The sequence below is a fragment of the Lagopus leucura genome, unplaced genomic scaffold (assembly GCF_019238085.1).
Source record: "Lagopus leucura isolate 7727_CA_CO unplaced genomic scaffold, USGS_WTPT01 Super-Scaffold_1, whole genome shotgun sequence".
NCBI classification, from domain to species: domain Eukaryota; kingdom Metazoa; phylum Chordata; class Aves; order Galliformes; family Phasianidae; genus Lagopus; species Lagopus leucura.
Genome location: NW_024962250.1, coordinates 40,493,209 through 40,506,466, shown reverse-complemented (window position 1 = coordinate 40,506,466; position 13,258 = coordinate 40,493,209). Strand labels below are relative to the sequence as shown.

The 13,258-nt window shown below is 44.3% G+C and overlaps 1 long non-coding RNA gene across 1 annotated transcript in view; it reads left to right on the top strand.

Moving 5' to 3' along the window:
- The first annotated feature begins 6,300 nt into the window (after nucleotides 1-6,300).
- Nucleotides 6,301-13,258, top strand: part of LOC122177345 — a 59,101-nt gene continuing 52,143 nt past the window's right edge. Inside the window, exons 1-2 of the long non-coding RNA XR_006178060.1 lie at nucleotides 6,301-6,434; nucleotides 10,750-11,079. This is a non-coding gene — a long non-coding RNA (uncharacterized LOC122177345). The remainder of the gene's footprint in view (nucleotides 6,435-10,749; nucleotides 11,080-13,258) is intronic.

The window sequence follows — 13,258 nt, the reverse complement described above, 5'->3', positions numbered from 1 at the left end:
ACATGCATGTTGTGTGTGGGGCTGGTTGGAAGCCTTAGCACAGCTATTGGGCATGTGGTGGCTGTGAACCTGGTGTTCGCCCATGGAGAGATACAAAAGGAAGTCATCCATGGGAATATCCATCTGTTCTGTATCACTGACTCCGACATCTCTGTCAAAGAGAATGCATTATATAATCCTTTTCAGACAAGTGTCATAGTCTGTAGTTTAAGTTTGCTGCTCTTCAGACAGGCTGTTGCAGAATCTCATTGCTTTGATGGTTGGAAACTTCTAACTTCCTACTTACCTGTATTCACAGCCAATTTCAGCTCATTTGTTCTTCTGCCTCAATGCTTTAATTATGTATATACTCGTTTATATATTTCCTATTAGTGGTGTTTCAAGGTTGTTGAGACTCTGTTTTATAGCGAAAAAGAAAAGAAACACTTGTGGTGGTTTATAGCTAAAATGAGGTAGAAGGAAGACTTCACGGCATCTCAATAAATAATATCTCACTAGGAACCAAATCAGGTATTCACGTAAAATATAGCACTTCCTTTAGTCTGGGACACAGGGACGTGAGGTGCTGAGGTCCTCTCCGATGGTCTCTCCTGGCTGGCTGTCTTGTGTGCAAGGCGGAAGGAAAGGCAGTGTTCTGTTGCAGCTAAAATCTTAAAGTTCTTCACATTCAAGTACAAACAAAAAGATACAAAATGTGCTTGATCTGGGTTGCCAGCAGAGATGATGTCTGCCCATTTCAGGAGTACATTAGTGGGAGGATCTAAATAAACCCCTTTCAAATAGAATCAAAGCCACGATAATTACAAAAACCCTCTCATCCGCTGTCTCATATCCCTTGGGAGAACTAACATCTGGCAGTGGAGTCTGCTATGAGTGGAGTAGCTCTTGCAGCTCAAAAACCATCATCCTGTTCTACTTCTCTGACTAATTCTATGTCAAAGTATTGATCTGGCCTCTGCTTAATGTTCTCCTAGTGAAAGTAATTAAAAATTTCCAAACATCAATCAAATGGAGTCAATTAAGCTTTAATGTGATCAAGAGTTGACTTTGAGATTTGCCATGTCTTCCATGGCTTGAAACACTGAATGAATGAATCCAGCAGCGGTGATGAGAGTGGACATGTTAGAAGTGACATGGCTGAGAGCATCAATCCCCTGCATGAGTAACAGGACGTACAAGTTCGAAGTTTCATCATTTCTTTTCAGCTTCTCGAGAGATAGAAAGTTTTGGAGAGACTGTGGCTGCAGTCCAGGATGGCTTTCAGATCTAATTCCTTCGAAGCAGGGACTCCAAGGGAGGGTCAGGTAGGAGTGAGGGCAAAGCTGTGCCCCAGAGGGCAGTGGGCACAGCACAGCTGCCAGGGTGGTGGGCACAGCCTTGAGTGCTGGGATGTTGGTTTCAGACATAGAGTTACATTTTTAGGTAGCCTTGTGTAGAGCCATGAGTTGGACTTCATGTTTGTCCTTGTTTTAAATGTGGTTGTGAGCGGTGAGCAATTGCACTGTGCATCACTCATTTTGTATCTTCTTCTTCCCTTCCTTTTCTGTCATATTAAACTGTCTGTATCTTGAGTCTTACAATTTTTCTGCCCTGCTGGGGCAAGCAGAGAGTGAACAAATGGCTGTGTGATGCTGAGCTGCCTGCTGGATTAAACCACAACAACGATCTTTGTGGGCCCCTTCCAACTTGGGATATTCTAAGATTCTGTGAAGTAAAAAATTCTAGGTGCACTATTGCTTTGGTTGGCTTCATTGCACATCCAGGTTTCAAGTGCTGTCAGCAGGAACAGGCCAGTCTGGTGACCTCATGCTCTGAGGTGTGGCTCCAGACCTATTTATCTCCTATTCATAGTTAGGATCAAGGAGGAATTTTTTCCACATCAAATTATTGTGTACCATTTGTCCAAAAAGACTTGGTTCAGAGTTAAAGGTGGATGCAGTTTGAGGTAGGATGTTTACATACCTTGATAGGATGTGGTTGTACCTTCCCTTGCTGCACAATGTCTATAGCCAGGTGTAAATCACATCACCCTATTGCAACTCCTCTCTATAGCTGGATGGAGGTAGCCAACAAAACAGATTGGCAACTGACATGCATAATTTCTTCTGCTTTTCTTGTGCCTTTGTGGGTGAGAAGGGTAGAGAAGGTGTTTCAGAAGGTGCTCTTTTTAGAGTTTTGTGCTGCAGGTGGCTATATTTCATTCATAATCTGAGGATATCTTTACAAAGAAAAGTCAGAGTGCATATTTTTATTAGGATAATGAGTCTGGAAGATCTCTTACAATGCAAATGCCAGTTTTGGAAAAGCATCTTCTTCAGGCTCTCTGTAGGCAATGCTACAAGTTCTTTGCTGGCCGTGGGGCTTCCTATGCAGGGCAGTGATGTGCTATGGCTTTTAGTGCACTTTCTCTCCACAGCATCTGAGCACATTGCTGTTGAAATGGAACAGACTCTCAAAAATATGTGACTTTCTGATTTTGAAGGGCAAACATATTTTTTAAGATTTCAAGGCTACAACTCATGATGTTCCAGACACGCTTCTGGAAGCCACCTGCCAGCTGATGCCCCTTCCAGTCTGGCAGTGGCTGTGCCAAGGACCACACAGGCATGAAGCTTTGAGTGCAGTCATAAGTGTCAGAGGGATGAAGCATGCACAAGGTAATGATGTTGAATCTGTACGCAACGTAAAGTAGTTGTGTATAGTGTCAGTCCTACAAACACCTGATCAAAGCCCACTGAAGACACTCTGTGCATCAGTCCTGGTGTTCAGTGTCCGTCCCTCCCACCCATCTGGTATCTCACTGATCTTCCGGGGTATCTTATATTGGTGTTAGGCATCTTGCTCCTGTTTCTCATGTGTAAAATTAGCTCTGTGTTGGAGGAGGGCTGGATTTCAGGTCCTAGATCTTTAAATACCCTCTGGACTTCTGGTTGTGAGACATTAACAGAAATTAGACCTGTCAATTGCAGAGGCTGAACACTGCTAGGAATTTAACTTGGATTAACGTTTATCTGGCAGAGATGCTTTGAGCTGTCTGGGTGCCTTGCCCTCCCCAGTGGCTCTCTTGGCACCTTGCAGAGGTGAGAGACAGCTGGAACCTGAGGTGCAGAAGAGCCCACTCCTCCTCTATCAGCGCTGTTATCCTGAGGATTTCAGCATCTTGTATGAGGCACTGATGAAAGAAGTCATTTAAATTTGCAGTGTTCATTCCTTTGACGTTTATTGATATGGAAACTAGATGGAGGGTCTCCTTCTGCTCAAACAGCTGCCCAAATTACTAGGTCAGACACTAGGTGTAAGGCTTCCAGATTAATTAGGTGATGCAGAATAGGTTCAGCAGCTCCAAAAGAATGGGAGAAAGTCCAGTTCCAGGAGTGCATTGTGCATATGATGTTCAAGTGGTGATGTGGAAGAGGCAAATCCCACTTTTTCCAGGAAATGAATCTATTTTTTCTGAGATTTTTCTGAGATTCCTGTGCTCTTATTCTGAGCTTTGGGATAAACAAGGGCAGCAATGAGCCCAAGAAAGAGATGCTGTAGCTTTCTCCAGCAGAAGATCTGATTCTTGGCTGAGTGGTGGCTGTTATAAGTATTATGAAGACTTTCATCTTGGATTTCTCTCCTGGTATGCAAGCAAAAATCTTTCCTAGCTCTTATTTACTGGACTGAAACTATGTCCAGACTGTTGCTGCATCTTCTTCATTCCCATTAAATTGCTCTGTATTTCAATACTAGCTGCATTTTTAGGTACATGTCATACTTCAGAACTTGCAGCAAGTATGCAGAGCAGGGAGCTTTGCCACACGAAATGCGAGCAAGTTGCTGAATACTCCAGAATGATGGCTGGATCAATTTGCAGTGTAGCTGACAGCTCGTGGAGGACTGCAGTAGCCAGATGCACTGACAGAGCACAGTCACAGTGTCTGGTACAGTTACTAACTGATTATCCTAGCATGCCATAATTCCTTGCAATTCACCTTACAGGTATTCTGGTTCCCCTCAGTGAGGGATTAATATCTTGTCTCACACAGTCCACTATCAGTATTTGCTTTGGGCAGTTTCAGAGGAGTAACAAGGTCTCAGACATCCAAGAGAATTGTTCCAGGAGTCCAACACAACAGCAGAGAGGAAAGGAGAAACTGTCTTTGCTGGCAGCTTGTTCACAGCTCTTGCTGCCCAGCTGGTTCTTTATTCATCTGAGCATCTGAAGGCTTTATGACCATAGCTGCCAAACGTGTTGGAGCAGCGGACTGTTGTCAGTCTTATGATCTTCTGTGCACCTCTGCCACACAAATTTTAATTGGAAATAATTGGAAGCTTCAGCCAAAGCCTGAATGCAGAGCTATTGTCTCTGGCTGATGCCATTTTGGAGCCTGGACAAATATCCCAGATCAGTCCTACTCCTGTATCCCTCCCCAGCTTCTGACGCATCCCAAAGGCAGAGCATTCCACATGAGAATGCATCAGCTGCTCTTGGATTCATGCTTTCTGCAGAGCCTGTGCTAGAGGTGTGACATTTTTCTTTTTATTTTTTTATGTGTAGATGCAAAATATGAATTTAGCCTAAATTCATCTTTGGCTCTCTGTTCTCAGAGAGGCATGATATGATCATTCACAATTACCTGGGTCTGTGGTTAATGTACTTCTAAAGCATGGCTGGTGTTCACCAGGGTTACTGCATTAACAGGTCTAAATTGGGAGGATCGATGACTGCAGTTGGTGAGCAGAGCAGAGGGAGGAGACAAAGCATCTCCTTGCTCAGGTTTGGTCAGCAAGCGTTAGGGCATTCCTTCTAGTAGTCTTCTGTGCAGCCTCAGGAGGGCCCCTTAATGCTGCATTCTGGCAATTAGTTTAAAACTGAACAGAGGTTTTTTAGCAGATCTGACACCCCTTGGCTTCTCACAGCTCACAGGATGGGTGCTGTTCTGGTGGGAATGGGCCCTGGGAAGCTCCCAGCCCACTCCCCACAGGCAGCCTGACCCGGGCTGGGGCCACCATCTGTACCCTATGCCCACTAACTGCCCCCCTTCAAAAGGTGACAGCTGAGCCCCTTGGAAAGATGTGAGAATAATTTTTCTCGAGGGCAGGTCTGGGAAAAGCAGGGCCAGGATTTAGGAACTTAACTATTTACACACCAGAAGGACCTAAAGCACAAGCTGAGATCTGAGTTGTTGCTTTGCAGTGGAGAAACCACCAGTGCAAGACAAGTTATTGCTCTGCAAAGATAAGAAAGTCTGAGGCAGATAGGGCACTGCGCTGCAATCTTCATGCATTTGAAGATATCTTAATTCTGGGAGGTATCCAGGTGTGCACAAGGCAGCAAGATTCACCTGAAAATCTACTGCCAGGTGCAGATCTCTGTGAGGCAGCTGGGCAAAGGTTGGAGAGCCAAGGAGTGGGGGCTATGCCAGACCAGGTGGCACATGAGAGTCTCCTGAGCACTGAGTTGCCACCAGCAGGGAGGCTCATCACATCTCTGCAGTGCAGACACAGGCTTGCAGTTCCCCAGGTGCATCTTGTTGCTTGATTTTTAAGATAGACTGAGAAGATTGCTGGTAGGAGTTGTTCTTTTCCACTCTCTGAGGAAGAGTGGTTTTTTGGGGGTGCTCAGGGTGGATGGAAGGAGTGACTGAAATTAACTGGGATGTTCTGGTAGAATCTGGGAGTTATTTTGAAGAGGTGGATGGTGTACTTGGAAGAAGTCAAGTTCAGAAGTACAGGAGAAAGCTGATATGAGAGCTGGGAAGTCTGCTGTTGGTGAGGTCTTACAATAATCTATTTATGAAAAACAGGCTCCTCTTTTAGTCTAGCACTCAACAGAATGAACTTATCACAGAATCATAGAATCACAAGGCTGGAAATGACCTGCAAGATCATCTAGTCCAACCGTCAAAAAAACCTTGCTCGCTCCTCGTAAAACACTTCATGTTGCAAAACATGAATACAAAACATGCTGCTCAGATCGTGGCATGCAGAGCTGTGGTTGTATTTCCCTGCCCAACCTCAAAGGAAGGTAGCATATAAACTGATTGCATCCTTATGTATGCATGTAGATCAGCTGTATCTATGTATATGTAGATTGCATTCTACATACAGCTGGATCCAGCAGAGAGGCTCCATGCCGACTCTCATCCACGTGTTGGAAAGAGCAAGGAGAGGACTGACCCACCAGCGCTATTGCTCTTTGCTGTGTGCTAGGAAACAGCTCTTCAGGAACGGTCACAGCTTCATGTAGTGATTTGAGAGCATGCTGGAAGCCAGCAGGAGGAGCTGTGGACGTGATTGAGGGGGGCTGGAAGAACGACCGGTGTGGTGGGGAGCAGCTCGTTTGTGCTAAGCTTCCAGAATATGATTGGGTGCTCCTAAAACGCAGCTTAGAGGAGAGGAAGGGTGGAGCTGGAGAAAACGCGAGGCTGACGCATCCTGGTCAGAGGGTAAGAAAGCAGGTATTTGAAGGGAAAAGGATATAGAAAGGCAAACTAAGGTTGACGTCGTGAGGAGGGGAAAAAAAAAGACAACTGCTCTGTGATAGCAGTTCTGGAGAACTCTAAGCTTTTGCTGGTGCTTGCAGGTTTTGCTTTGCTGTCTCTCTACAGTAAGGGATTTGCTGAAGCGACAGTCACACCGGCTGCAAAAAGCTCCATGTGGCCCTAGCAAGCTGTGACTGTCAGGACATGAAAACAGCCTAATTTCTGGTGAACGGCCACGTTTGGGATATCCCTGCAGGCTGCTGCCTCTTGTGAGCTATCTTGTGGGTTTTTTAAGCTGGTGTTTACAATGTCCCCTCCTTCCCCTCCCCCCAAACGTGACTATAATTTTGGTAGAAATAAGGGAATTGTTGACCCATGCCAAGGCAGCCATAGGAAGGGTGCTGGAGAACATTTGGTGTAGGGAACCTGCTTTGGCAGGGGGGTTGGACTCGATGATCTCTGGAGGTCCCTTCCAACCCCTACAATTCTGTGATTTTGTTTTCCAAAGCAAAATAATCCAGAAAGGCAGTGAGGATGCAATCAGATATAAGAAAGAACAGTCTCAAAGCATGATGTGATCAAAACTCCTCAAGAAATGTTGAGGAGAGTGATTACCCAAATGGAGATAGCAGAGACATTCAAGAACAGTATCATTTTTTTGTGTGTCTTGGGGCAGATGGCTGAAATAAGATTTGTGTTCTGTCTGTTACAGGACAGTTGTCTAATTCTTCCATTTCTGGGCTTGAGCTACTGGCAATTTAGGTCAGTAGTACTTTTCCACCCTTTCCACCTTTTCTTTAAAGCATTTTCCAATCCCTGGCTGTGATGTAATGCACGTGTAAAGGTAGGGGGATAATTATTCAGCTGCCTTCTGATCTGTTTGATCTCCCTGGTCTAATCTCCATTATCTTCAAAAACAGGCAATAGGTGCTTTTGATGAAGCCTGTGATCACAAGCCATGCACAGAAAACAGAAAAGTAGGGCACCTGGCCATTTTCAAAGTGAAGCTACAGTCTGTTCCTTGACGGCGTTCTGATCAGAAGCAGGCTTTTTCCATCTACAAATGGGCTTTCATCTCTCTTTTTCCCTTATACCCGTCATAACAAACAGCTTTTTGGTGAAGTTGTCACGGCTGTTCAAAAGACTTCTGCATTAGAAGTCCTGGAATGAAGAGACAGTATCTGGGGACTGTCTGCAAAAGCTGTGTTTGGTGTGGGCTGGAGAGGTTTTGCTCCTGCGCTGCAGCTTTTAAAATGCTTGTGGGGTAAACCATTTTGATCAATTATGATGATAATGGCTGAAGAGTGTGGAATTATGAGCATAATTATAATTACCATTTTAATGCACAGTTAATTAATCATAAAACACTGCATTACAGAATTTTTCTATCTAATGAAATTCATTATGGAAGCCCCTGAATCCCTAAATTTAATGTTAAACAAATTAAACCTGTGTCCAGGGTTAGGGCTATTAATACAGATGTGGTCTTGGGTTAGTTGCTCAAATGGGACTCAGTGAGCCATTAGCCAAATTGAGGGGAGTGGAGCCATCCTTCCTGATCACAGACACCTGCTCCAGAGAGAGGTGAATTGGTTTTTGGCTGCCCTGGTGTTATCTCTGTGTAGCACATGTGCTGGCTGTTGAAAAGGCTGAGTTCATGAGCCTCTCGCCCAAGAGTTTGGAGGACAGCAGGAAGGTTGGTTTCCTCAAGAATCAGCGTTGAGCTTTCTGGAAGGAAACCTTCCTTCGTCTTTTTGGGGGTAACTTCTTTTCTATAGTCTGGATTTCAGTTCTCCCATCAGAATGGAATGCAGTAGAGCATGGTGTCATGGTTAGCTTGCCTCGCAGCAACGCTTTTACAACTAGATGCTGTATGTCAGAGATTTGTGAGTCCCCATCCAGAGCACGTGAAGAGTATGAAAAAGCCCAGTGTTTTGAGTGACTTATTTTTGAAAGAGGAAAGGTTACGTTTTAGGATGGGAGGGCCAGATAGGAATAGATGGCAAGCAACAGTGCTGTGATTGCTCCACGGTCACTTTCCCTGCAAGGTGCTGTGTTAATCTAAGTCTTTGCACTGCAACAAATCAAATGGGCATCCTCTGCCTTTGTAGCCTTGTTCTCTTTAGGTAGATGCCAGTAGGCAGGAGACTTCCCACAGTGTTCTCCAGCGTGGCTCTGAGTCTGAAAGGAAAGTTGATATTTTAGGGTGCTAATGCAGTATTGCAATTCTGCCTGTCTGCTGGGAAGGCATCGGCATTCAAGTGTCTTGGTTGCACGTGTGCCCAGTGAGCTAAGCAGCAAAAGGGCCACTTTCTGATCAGGAAACTTAATTTCTGATAAGTCAGGAGGAAGAATAACTGTCACCTTTGCTTGCCCTTAGGTGCAGGTGATATTGTACCTGAACCTGAGCTAGACCTTGGTTTCTAGGTGTCTTTATCACTGTAGACCCAATTCACTTGGCACGTCCTCCAACCTCAACACAGGGCAGTTTCCATGGGCCCATTTCTGACTGCCATCAGGAAGGTCTTAGAAGACATCAGCATCTGTATGATTTTTTTGGCTTCCTGACTTCTGTGCTTTTTGCAGGGATGCTGGCTTGCACCCATCTTTCTGGATTCATTTGGTTGGTCTCATCCTTACGTACCACAAAAAGCTCTGCAGGGAGTACGTTTGGAGATGCTGTTTGGCTTTGTTTTTACTGACATCTTTGTAATGGAAAGAGGTCTTGGAGGTTCTAAATTATCAATTTTCTCACAGGTACCCAGAGCACTGATTGTTACGGTTGTTTTTTATCGATGTCTGATCTGGAAACAGATTGCAAGTTCTGTTGTTTTTAATATAATGTGACACGTTTCAGCATGCAGCCATAGTAACGTAATATAACAAGAAATTGGCCTGTTCTGAAAGTGAATGTGTTGGTTATTGCCCTTTGGCTGGAAAAATGTTTCATTCTTTTCTCCTTTGCAGTTCTTAATCGAGGAGATAATTCAAACCTTTGGCAAACTCTTTGTTTGTAACTGCATCATTGTTAATGCAACATGCAGTAGTACCGTATTAATTTGTGTGTCCTGATATTTTAAACCCAGCTTGTTCCTGCTTTGGCAGTCTGATAGTATATGATTCAGTATCTGATGGTATGCTCAGAATCACATCAAGGTTTTCCTCTCTGCATCAGGAAATGCAGTTTTGTCTACTTAAGGATTGTGAGGCAGGAAAACTTGTGGTGGTGGAACAGGTTCTGAGCTGGAAGTGGGGATGACCTGTGGCAGGTTTGGGAGCTGGGAAATGGTTACTGGAGTGGCTACAAGGTGTTTGGAGGGTTGCAAGTGAGATAGCTGGGTTAGCAGTGAGAACTGCTAAAGGAAGAGAGCTGGCAATAGCTGGAGTCTGAAAAAGATGATGGTGAAAGAGTCTGTGGGTGCTTTCGAGGACCAGTGGGATGAGAACAGATACTGAGCTTTGCCATTGGCTGCCTCTGAGGGTGAGGAAGAGTGCTGTGGTTACACCTTGATGCAGTGATCAGCTGTCTTATTATATGCCAGCACATATAATTGCAGATCTTACACTGGATTTGTGAGCTGCAAAAGAATCTCAGTTGTTGGAATCTGTCCTTTCCCAGTTCTACTGAACCCTGTTTCCCTTTTTTTTTTTCCCTCCCCCTCCAGAACACCTGCAGCACTATGCAGTGCTTACAGAGACGTGTCTGTGCAGGAAGATGGTGCTATTGGAGCAAATGCAGCAGCCATTGCTGCTGACCATGTTTTGTGAAGTACTCTGCACTGCTCACAAGGAGTGGAGCATCCCTTGTAGGGTTGAATCGCAGCCTGGTCCAGGATATCTTTGCCCTGTGGGTAACAGGAGTGCTGGCTGTGAAGAAGATAACTCACTCAACAACGTTTCTAGCAAGCCTGCTCCTTTATGATCAGAACATCTTTGTTTCATATTCTGGCTTTTATTTTTAGCTGCTCTGCTGTGAAATTTGTGTCACTTAAATAGATCCCACTCTCTGTTTCTACTGGGGCTTCTGGCATCAAGTCAATAAACTTACTGGAGGAGTCTCTAGAGAATTTCACAAAACTTTTATAGATTAGCAACAGGTGGAACAAATGCATTTTAGGCTATATTCAAACCATGCTGATTTGAGGCAAGTGTTTGCATAATAGACAAACTCAGGGGTACTCCCAGGTGAGCGTATGTGCCCAAGATGGAGAGTGTGGGTTCCCTAACTATTCTAACAACTAATGGTTTTTCTTTTTTTGCTTTTTTAAATGGGTCACAGGGTGCCCTGCTCTGCTTAGCTGCATCCAGGTCCTCTCTGGGAAGGAGCACAGAAAGCAAGGGAGTCTTTTCTCAGTCCCTTGAGCCAATGGGAGGACTGCAGGTCAGACTTGTACTCCTAACCTGAGAGCAGGCTGAGAGATTTGTCACTGAGTCTCTGCTCAGCACAGTGCTGCAGTACAGTGTGATGGAAACTACAGATAGAAATGGTGTGTTAAAACCTCCTGGTGACCTCAGTCCAGCCTGAATACCTACAAGAGAAGGACAAGCCTCTAAACTTGCAACTGTTCTTCAAAGGAGATCTATAAAACCTCCTGAAGGCATCAATCTGGTAAGAATTTATAGCTTTGAATATATAATATCCTAAGTTCAAGTGATATACTGGCTTTGAGGTGCTTTTTTTGTGTTTTTTTTACTGTCATGTATGCTAACTTCATGCCTTACTCTGCATCACAAGAAGAGTGATCACCATTTCTGTGCTCTGTTGCAGGTACATTTTCCCCTTAGATTGTCTAATTGGTTTGTGTAATTAACTTAAACCTGGAGCAATTGTTTCTAATCTGTGCTTAGCTTGAGGTTTTGTGCTTGTGTCACACTTGAAAAGAAGCTTCTGGGCCTGTGAATGTGCTCTTTATATTTTCAGCTGCATCCAGTTGATTAAATACGAGGCAATGCTCCTTTCTGTAAACCTTGTCTCTCTGATAAATCTGTGGAGGCAGAAAGCAGGGATTTTGCACATCCTAATGTGTGTCACGTGAGGAGCAGGAATTTTGAGGCTGTAACACCGATTGGGTTAGAAACTGGTGATAGGATTTGATGGACCTGTGCTGGCAACACTCAGAACCTCATGGAAACGAAAGGCACTGGTAGTTAGCTTTTTTCTTAGTGGGGACTCCAACAATGATTTTCCTGCTATTGCTCTACTGGCGTATGAAACAAAGCTGTCTGTTATCACTCGTGTTGCAAGTGCTGACAGAAACTTTAAAGACTGTGATCGTCTCCTATTCAGAAGTGGATATATTTCTTGCTACGGGAAATATTGTTGGAAAATTAGTTTCCGAGCTCTCTCAGGTTTTCTGCCAGGGATGGTGTGCCAATCAGAGGAAGAAGAACAGTTCTGATAAATTGAACGTCTGAAGGTGTGGAATGCCTGGGAAAAAGGCTTGTTCCTAGGAAAGTGGGGGGGGAAAAAGTACGGAGAGGGATGGGATGGGGAAAAGCATGTGGAGCTATTTGTGAGATGAAAGGCTACAGCTCTTGTTTTAGGGTATGGGCCGCTCCTGGCTTTGAGTAAACTCCTTTATCATCCCCCCTTTGTCTACTTTCCAAGTGCAGAGGGAGGGTTTGTTTTAGGGAATAGGGTGAAGTGTGTCTCCTTGTTCACTCCATGCGGGGGAGTTGGAATGACTGACCTCTAAAGATCCCTTCCATCTTAAACGGTTCTGTGGTTCTATTCCAGAAAGCTCTGGGTCTTTCTTGCAGTGGTAGATGGCTGGTGGTAAACCCAAGCTGGTGTTGGGCAGCCCACGTGGATTGGATCAACCCTGGGTCCACGTGTAGGTGCTCAGGGGAGGACAATGTAGATGTGTTCTTAAATTGTGTTAAATGCACCATAAGAAAATCTTTTTTTCTTTTTTAACCCTGAACAGGGAAATGCTTTGAACATCCTTGTTCTTCACCAAAACTGTAGGCGCATTTTTCAACCTTCCCAAAGTCTATTTTGTCACTGAAGGTAAATGCAAATAATTTCTGGGTATTACCCTTTCATTTTCTAGGCAAAACCTAGCTTCTGAGAAAGGAAGCCTAACCTGAAGCTGTTTCTTTGGATACACTGGGGGTAAAGCCCAGTACTTCATACTACTCATAGTGTTGGTAACTTGGCAACTTTTAAATCATGAAAGATTTACACAAGTGCTGCAGAGTTGGGAATGTTTTATGACATGTTCATTCACAGTAAATCAGACTCTGCCTTTTTAGAGTTTTCTTTCCAGACAATTATGCAAATGTAAAAAGACAGGAATGGATTTAAAATGATTTTCAGCATTGGAAGATTAGCAGAAAGTGACAGACTGCCACGAAACGCTGCTGCCTTTGCTCCTGCAGACTTCCTGCCTGGTAGGGATAGATGGGCAGCAGTAAGAAGTGGAAGGCAGATTAAAGGCTTTAGTTTTATTGTCGTTATTGGAGTCTTTATGGGGTTGGATGGGACGATGAGTCTGTTTTGCAAGGTGGCTGTTAGGAAAATATATGAGTTACTGAGAAACCTAGTATACACCTTAACTGATCCTGAGCTGTACATGTCCTTAACTGCAAATGATCTAGGAAACTTTCCCTTGTGGTCATGCCCAAGGACTGGATCCTACAAAGCAACTAATGTGATAACTCTCTGATGCTTAAATGCACTTATCTACTGCTCTGTACTTGCAGAGGACTTGAACTGGGTTCTACAACATGATGGACACAGGGCAGAATTATCCTGTCCTGTTGCTCTCCCAACCCAATTCCCTCAA